Source organism: Salmo salar, chromosome 28 (genome assembly GCF_965601325.2).
Source record: "Salmo salar chromosome 28, fSalSal1, whole genome shotgun sequence".
NCBI classification, from domain to species: domain Eukaryota; kingdom Metazoa; phylum Chordata; class Actinopteri; order Salmoniformes; family Salmonidae; genus Salmo; species Salmo salar.
In genome coordinates, this window is record NC_138318.1 from 32,360,937 (window position 1) to 32,370,181 (window position 9,245).

Here is a 9,245-nt window from a genome sequence, read left to right on the forward strand (position 1 = left end):
TGCTTGTTTTCACCTGTTTAGTTGTGGGTAGTTGTTTTTGCACTGCGTTTTGTTAGCATGCAAAACTGTTTCTGTCGTGTTTATGTATTTTTTTGTTTTTTCTTGTTCACGTCTTTAATAAATAATATGTTGAGCACGCAACCCGCTGCACCTTGGTCTCATCACTACGACACCCGTGACAATCACAAAGTAATCTAATTTCCACTCCATTCATATGCAAATACATTTGATTTATACACTGGCTTGTATGGCTGGCATGTTTTCATTTTAAACAAGACTTCCCTTATCTACACTGAAATAATATTATTTTAGTAGTCCTCTATTATGATTTAAAAAAAATCATAGCTCATTAGTACACCCTTATAGTTCAATATATATATCTGTTGTATGTCCTATGATCCAACAATGAATAATGTTGAACTAACAAATACCATCAAGGGATACGTTACAATTTACAATAATGAACACCCTATGAAACAGCTGTGAAAATCAATCTGGCAATATTTTAAATATATAAACGTAGATTTTTTGTTACATGTGTGTGAATTTACTTTCACAGAATTGTTGTAGACTCACATGGCAATCATAGACTGAAATACTGAATTCTGGTGTGTGGAATAGAGAGGAGGTGGGTGCTGTGTGGATGAGAGGTTCTACCAGTCACTTGTTTTTAACAGGCAGTCAGTCTCAGAAGAGGGAGACTGCAAAGTCCAGGCGCTGCTGCTCTCTTTGTTCTGAGTGTTTGCAGTGCTAGTGTTTTTCGCTAATCTGTGCATCTCACATTATGTGCCCAGTATGATAGTTTTCTTGCTCTTTCGTAGCAGATAATGACAACATGACAATAACAGTAGCTGATGTAATGAAAAGCTGGAGTGTGGTTGGTAATGGAGAACATCGGGTGGATTCATGTCTGGGTGTTAGGCAGAACCCCTAAGTCCTGGAGAACAGGAGCAGAGTAAAGGGAACAGGGTAGGAAACAGCCATAAACAAGCAAACACACAGGTTACAGGCATATCAGGTATGTAAAAGTACAGTTATTGAATTGTTTTATTTAAATATTTGATTAGACATGCAATCATGTTAATGGCAGACAGAAAATAAAGGATACATGTCTGAAATGTTTTATGTCAGTGGGGTTGATGAGGGAGGTAAGGGATGTCCCTGGAATAGGTAAGAGAGATGAGATGTGAGAGAAACTCCAGGGTGGTGTCATGACCACCGGAGCCATACACCTTAACTTCAGGCTAGGGTCCTTTTTTCAGAATTTTCGCCTGACTTACGTGCCCAAAGTAAACTGCCTGTTACTCAGGCCCAGAAGCCAGGAAATGGATATAATTGATATCATTGGATAGAAAACACTTTGATGTTTATAGAAATGTTAAAATAATGTATCAGACTATAACACAATTGATATGGTAGCCGAAAATCCGAAGAAACACCAACCAGATTTCTTCTTTTTTTTGAGATCCCATGCTCTTTCAATGGAAAGCTATGGGTCCTATGTAATTCCAGCTCCCAGATTGCAATTACTATGGCTTCCACTAGATGTCAACAGTCTTTGATCAAGGTTTCAGGCTTGTTTCTTCTAAAATGACGAACATTTTTGAGTTTTGGTACAATCCAATTGAGAATCTGTGGGTATGACTTAAAGATTGCTGTACACCAGCAGGAACCCATCCAACTTGAAGGAGCTGGAGCAGTTTTTCCTTGAAGAATGGACAAAAATCCCAGTGGCTAGATGTGCCAAGCTTATAGAGACATATCCCAAGAGACTTGTAGCTGTAATTGTTGCAAAAACAAATAAATGTCTGCACAGAGTTCTCAAATACCGTGCCTGTCTCTCACTCTATGAACGGTCACATCTATCCGGATTCCTTGGGACGTCCCTACCCTGAACCCTAAACCCTAAACTATAACCCTTAACTAAAACTAAACTTAACCATTTTACAATTATACTTGATTGACGTATGGACATCCCAAGGATCCAGAATAGCACTCCTCTATTCGAATGAAAGCCATGGACACAACTCTTATTGGTTGTCTGATGTAGGCTACTGGGAACTTGTAACAACTCAGTCTGTGATTGGTTAACAGCATTTAGAATGTATACAGTGAGATGAAATAACATAACATACCATGAGGTGTTGAGGGAAAGACAAATTACCTATAGATTGGACATAATATTTTCTAGGCAGTTAGCGATAACAGGAAATACACAAGCTGTAGGCTACACTATTGCTTAAGGTGGGTACTTCGGAATGTCAGCTTGAACATTTATGATTGAAGTTAAATATATTAATATAAACTATGCATCTTATGACTTTCATTAACACGCAGGCGTCACACAGACGTTAGTAAGGCGTTAGTATGACGACATTTTAGTTACACGCAGGCGTCACGCAGACATTAGTAAGACGTTGGTGTCATGTCAGTCAGACGTTCAATGGTAGATGACAGCTGCGTGACGGTACGGCTGCCTAGGCTTAATTCTGGAATATATCACCCCCTATACCAGTGAGTAAACATTGCATTGCGAGCAGTAGAGTATTGTTTACAGTGCAGTGGTCATAAATACTTGTCCTGGACAGCTACCCTCCTGTAAGTTTTAGCTCCAACCCCAGCTGTAACTAACCTGATGCAGTTTATCAACCAGCTAATTATTAGAATCAGGCGGAGCGAAAACCTACAGGATACTATATCTCCAGGAAGAGGATTGAAGAGCCCTGGTGTAGTGGATGGATGCCTTGGGTCTGTTGATCAGATGGGTTATGTAACAATAAGTGGGTTATCAACTCCACTGTGTCCATTGCGTAATTGCACACCAGGCAACACGGAGAGATTCAAGGAATTAATTCGGACATTGTAATTATTAGGCTACATATTCGTTATTAGCCTGTAAATCACCAAGGCATGGGACATGTGTAGGCCTACATGATAATAAAACATTGTTGCCTATTCTTCGCACTGAAATAGTGAAATTGAAAAAATTGAGAGAAAATTAGATATGACTTGAGTTTGACTGAATTTCTTTCATTTTCTGTCCATTACTTTTATTTGAGTGTTGCTTTGTTTTTTCCTTTTCCCCAAAAATGCTTTCTTTGCTCACATTACATAAAATGAGATCATCCACACAGATTTACGGTGTTCGTAGTGCGCCACAGTTTTTGAGTGCATCAATGATTACCGTTCATCACCTGACCTCTAGTGGTGTATTGTCGGTAGTACAAATAATTAACGCAGGACAAGATAGATGCAAAGTTCAGATGTATAACCGTGTTGCCACTTTCAAAACAACTGGGAACTCGGAAATCTCAGACAACTGGTAGCTAGGGAAAAAAGAGCTCCGACTGGGAAAATTGTTTGAACGTCATCCAACTCGGAATTCCGACCTGAAGATCACAAGCCAGTTGTTTTGAAAGCGTTATTCAGTCCTCACACGGTTGTGACAGAGCTGGCTGTTACCTCGGGCTTTGCTATGTTTGATTTATCTGGTGAAACCACATTAAATACATATATAAATGCTAGAAAAGAAACATATAGGCTATCAATTACAGTTCGTAAAACTGGTAAATGTTTAGTTATGTATCTAGAGTAGGTTATGATCTATTAAAGCTGCTGGGGCGCTTTTATTTGTCTCACATTTCAGTCGGCTAAAACTGTCCATTACACTTCTGACGACTTTCATAACACCAGCACAGTATTTCAATAATCGTAATATCTTATTATAACAGCTTGTACGGAACGACCCGTTTCCCCACAACGTTCTTGAACAGACTTCGAGGTACGTTTGTTTCCGTTTGGTGGGTGTGGCTTGAAGCAATGAGTGACGTGTTAAAACGGCAGTGAAACCCTCCCCGTGTTTCAACTGGTCGTTCAGTACAGCACCGTTTCCGTTCAGTTGAACGTTCCAGAACGTAAAAATGTACTGAACGCAGCCCTGTTGATTAGAAGGTCCTGTGTAGATTGTATTTTCAAGCTATAAAAATAGAGAGTTGCACACACTATATATATATATATATATATATATAAGCTTCCAGTAATGTATTGGGTAAACCACGAACGTTTTACAGTGCTTTCTTCAGAGTAATATCATGAGCGCTTGCTCCTTGTTGTGTAGACAAACACTGCAATTAGTGCAGCCAATGACCACAGTGAGGGGTGTGTTATAGTAATTAGGGTGATGAGGGATGAGAAAGTGAAACAGTTAAAAAAAATATACAATAGTTTACAGCATATTGAATATATTAGCCTATTATTATCATCATCATATTGCAACATGATTAGATATTGTATATAGAATTAAGATCATTAATCATTATTGTTTACTCATTTAGTTCAAACATAAAGCATAATAACCTCCATCAACATAGGTGACGTCATACAGTATGTGCAAGCTGATAAATTGTGGAAACAATATGTTCATTTAGTAGACATGTTCATTAAGAGACATGTTGACCAAAAGGGCCTGAGGTCCAAGTCGATATTTAGTCCACTAGGGGTCAGCATTTTTTGATTGGGGATCCATTAGTCCTCCCGCTTCTCTCCTTGGAGGGAGGTCTACTTTTATAGCCTACAGTTTATTTTCAGTTAGTCAGCACCTTTACTAGCTTTTTTTGGGCTGTGCACCAGCTCATGCTTTTCACAAGATTGTATTTTCAACCAGCAACTGTAACATTTCACATTATCACATTTGTTCACACTTTTACAGTGTTAGATACAAAAACAGGAGAAAATGTTGCACTGGGCTTTTAACAAGGTTTTACATACTCGTGGTCTCTCTGGAAGGATTGTAGAAAACATAGTAAGAGAGGAACGATGTGTTTGACTAGTGTTTTAAGGACAATAGGTGTGAAAATGTTTACCTGTTACATTTTAGTGAGCCATTAAACAGCCTTCATTGGGCTGGCTTGTTACACAAATATTGTGAAAATGTAGCAGGTTCCTGTCACGCCAAATAGTGTCCACTGCTAAATAGTGTTCACCACCAATTATACCATGGCATTGTTCAATACTAGTTTCTAATTGGCTTGAAGGGCATTCTAGAGTCTGTTATTTCCCTGTAACACATGGTATATCGGCACGGTAGAATTAAATGGATATAGTTCATTCTTACATGTTTTTAAAGCAAATGCCGAATTGAAAACATTATTGGAATTGTTGAATTCGATTTTCATAATAGCAGTGACGTAAAGTACTTAAGTAGTACTTTCAAGTATTTTTACTTAAGTCGTTTTTTTGGTAGCTGTACTTTACTATTTATATTTTTGACAACTTTATACTTTTATTTCACAACATTCCTAAAGAAAATTACCCTAAAGTACTCAAAATCAAATCTAATCAAATTTTATTGGTCACATACACGTTTAGCAGATGTTAATGTGAGTGTAGCGAAATGCTTGTGCTTCTAGTTCCGACAGTGCAGTAATATCTAACAAGTAATCTAACAATTCCCCAACAACTACCTAAAACACACAAATCTAAAGGGGTGAATAATGAGAATATGTACATATAATTATATGGACGAGCGATGGCCAAGCGGCATAGGCAAGGTGCAATAGATGGTATAACATACATATGATATGAGTAATGTAAGATATTAAAACATTATTAAAGTGCCATTATTTAGTGGCATTGTTTAAAGTGACTAGTGATCCATTCATTAAAGTGGCCAGTGACTGGGTCTCAATGTCGGCAGCAGCCTCTCTGTTTTAGTGATTGCTGTTCAACAGTCTGATGGCCTTGAGATAGAAGCTGTTTTTCAGTCTCTTGGTCCCAGCTTTGATGCACCTGTACTGACCTCGCCTTCTGGATGGTAGCGGTGTCAACAGGCAGTGGCTCGGGTGGTTGTTGTCCTTGATGATCTTTTTGTCCTTCCTGTGACATTGGGTGATGTACAGTTAAAATCGGAAGTTTACATACACCTTAGCCAAATACATTTAAACTCGGTTTTTCACAATTCCTGACATTTAATCCTAGTAAAAAGTCCCTGACTTAGGTCAGTTTGGATTACCACTTTATTTTAAGAATGTGAAATGTCAGAATAATAATCAAGATAATTATTTATTTCAGCTTTCATTTCTTTCATCACATTCCCAGTGGGTCAGAAGTTTACATACACTCAATTAGTGTTTGATAGCATTGCCTTTAAATTGTTTAACTTGGATCAAACGTTTCGGGTAGCCTTCCACAAACTTCCCACAAAAAGTTGGGTGAATTTTGGCACATTCCTCCTGACAGAGCTGGTGTAACTGAGTCAGGTTTGTAGGCCTCCTTGCTCACACACGCTTTTTCAGTTCTGCCCTCAAATTTTCTATAGGATTGAGGTCAGGGCTTTGTGATGGCCACTCCAATACCTTGACTTTGTTGTCCTTAAGCCATTTTGCCACAACTTTGGAAGAATGCTTGGTGTCATTGTCCATTTGGAAGACCCATAATTTTCCATCCTCATGATGCCATCAATTTTGTGAAGTGCACCCCTCTCTCCTGCAGCAAAGCACCCCCACAACATGATGCTGCCACCCCCGTGCTTCACGGCTGGGATGGGGTCCTTCGGCTTGCAAGCCTCCCTCTTTTTTCTCCAAACATAAAGATGGTCGTTATGGCCAAACAGTTCTATTTTTATTTCATCAGACCAGAGAACATTTCTCCAAAAAGTACAATCTTTGTCCCCATGTGCAGTTGCAAACCATAGTCTGGCATTTTTATAGCGTTTTTGGAGCAGTGGATTCTTCCTTGCTGAGCGGCCTTTCAGGTTATGTCGATATAGGACTTGTTTTACCCTGGATATAGATACTTTTGTACCTGTTTCCTCCAGCATCTTCACAAGGTCCTTTGATGTTGTTCTGGGATTGATTTGCACTTTTCGCACCAAAGCACGTTCATCTCTAGGAGACAGAACGCATCTCCTTCCTGAGCGGTATGACGGCTGCGTGGTCCCATGGTGTTTATACTTGCATACTATTGTTTGCACAGATGAACGTGGTACCTTCAAGCGTTTGGAAATTGCTCCCAAGGATGAACCAGACTTGTGGAGGTTGACAATTGTTTTTCTGAGGTCTTGGCTGAATTATTTTGCTTTTCCCATGATGTCAAGCAAAGAGACACTGAATTTGAAGGTAGGCCTTGAAATGCATCCACAGGTACACCTCCAATTGACTCAAATGATGTCAATTAGCCTATCAGAAGCTTCTAAAGCCATGACATAATTTTCTGGAATTTTCCAAGCTGTTTAAAGGCACAGCCAACTTAGTGTATGTAAACTTATGACCCACTGTAATTGTGATAGTGAATTATAAGTGAAATAATCTGTCTACAAGACAATTATTGGAAAAATTACTTGTATCATGTACAAAGTAGATGTCCTTACCGACTTGCCAAAAGTATAGTTTGTTAACAAGAAATTTGTGGAGTGGTTGAAAAATGAGTTTTAATGACTCCAACGTAAGTGTATGTAAACTTCCGACTTCAACTGTAGGTGTCATGGAGGGCAGGTAGTTTGCCCCCGGTGTTGTGTTGTGCAGACCACACCACCCTCTGGAGAGCATTGCAGTTGTGGGCGGTGCAGTTGCCGTACCAAGCTGTGATACAACCCGACAGGATGCTCTCAATTGTGCATCTGTAAAAGGTTATCAGGGTTTTGGGTGACATGACAAATTTATTCAGCCTCCTGAGGTTCAGGAGGCGCTGTTGTGCCATCTTTACCACACTCTCTGTGTGGGTGGACCATTTCAGTTTGACACCACACTCCGAGTGCCCTCACCTCCTCCCTGTAGGCTGTCTCGTCGTTGTTGGTAATCAAGCCCACTACTGTTGTGTCATCTGCAAACTTGATGATTGAGTTGGACTGCATGGCCACGTAGTCGTGGGTGAACAGGGAGTAGAGGAGGCGGCTGAGCACGCACCCTTGTGGACCCGCAGTGTTGAGGGTCAGTGAAGTGGAGATGTTGTTTCCTAACTTCACCACCTGGGGGCGGCCCATCAGAAAGTCCAGGACCCAATTGAGACCCAGGGCCTCCAGCTTGATGATGAGCTTGGAGGGTACTATGGTGTTGAATGCTGAGCTGTAGTCAATGAACAGCAATCTTACATAGGTATTCCTTTTGTCCAGATGGGATTGGGCAGTGTGCAGTGTGATGGCGATTGCGTCGTCTGTGGACCTGTTAGGTATGCAAACTGAAGTGAGTCTAGGGTGGCCGGTAAGGTGGAGGTGATATGATCCTTAACTATTCTCTCAAAGCACTTCATGATGACAGAAGTGAGTGCTACGGGGCGATAGTCATTTAGTTCAGTTACCTTTGCTTTCTTGGGTACAGGAAGAATGGTGGACATCTTGAAGCATGTGGGGACAACAGACTGGGATAGGGAGCGATTGAATATGTCCATAAACACACCAGCCAGCTGGTCTGCACATGCTCTGAGGACGGGCTAGGGATGCCGTCTGGGCCAGCAGCCTCGCGAGGGTTAACATGTTTAAATGTTTTACTCACGTCAGCCACGGAGAAGGAGAGGGGGGAGTGCAGTCCTTGTTAGCGCGCCGTGACGGTTCGCTAACAAGGACTGCGGGCAAAGCGGGCAAAGAAGGTATTTAGTTTGTCTGGAAGTATGACGTCGGTGTCTGTGACGTGGGTGGTTTTCTTTTTGTAGTCTGTGATTTCCTGTAGACTCTGCCACATACGTCTCATGTCTGAGCTGTTAATTGCGACTCCACCTTGTCCCAGTCCTGGCATTTCGCTTGTTTGATTGCCTTGCGGAGGGTATAAGTATTTTCCCAGACCTTTTTCCATGGTTAAATGCAGTGGATCGCGCTTTCAGTTTTGCCGCGAATGCCGCCATCCATCCACAGTTTCTGGTTAGGGTAGGTTTTAATAGTCACAGTGGGTACAACATCTTCAATGCACTTCTTTATGAACTCACTCACCGAGTCAGTGTAATGACGTGCACTGAGAGTCGGGAAGAAAGTTCAGGGAGTGTTTTAACCTGTCTAGGGTAGGGGGCAGTATTTTCACGGCCGGATAAAAAACGTACCCGATTTAATCTGGTTATTACTACTGCCCAGAAACTAGAATATGCATATAATTTGGATAGAAAACACCCTAAAGTTTCTAAAACTGTTTGAATGGTGTCTGTGAGTATAACAGAACTCATATGGCAGGCAAAAACCTGAGAAGATTCCTTACAGGAAGTGCCCTCTCTGACCATTTCTTGGCCTTCTACACTCTCTTTATTGAAAACGGAAGATCTCTGCT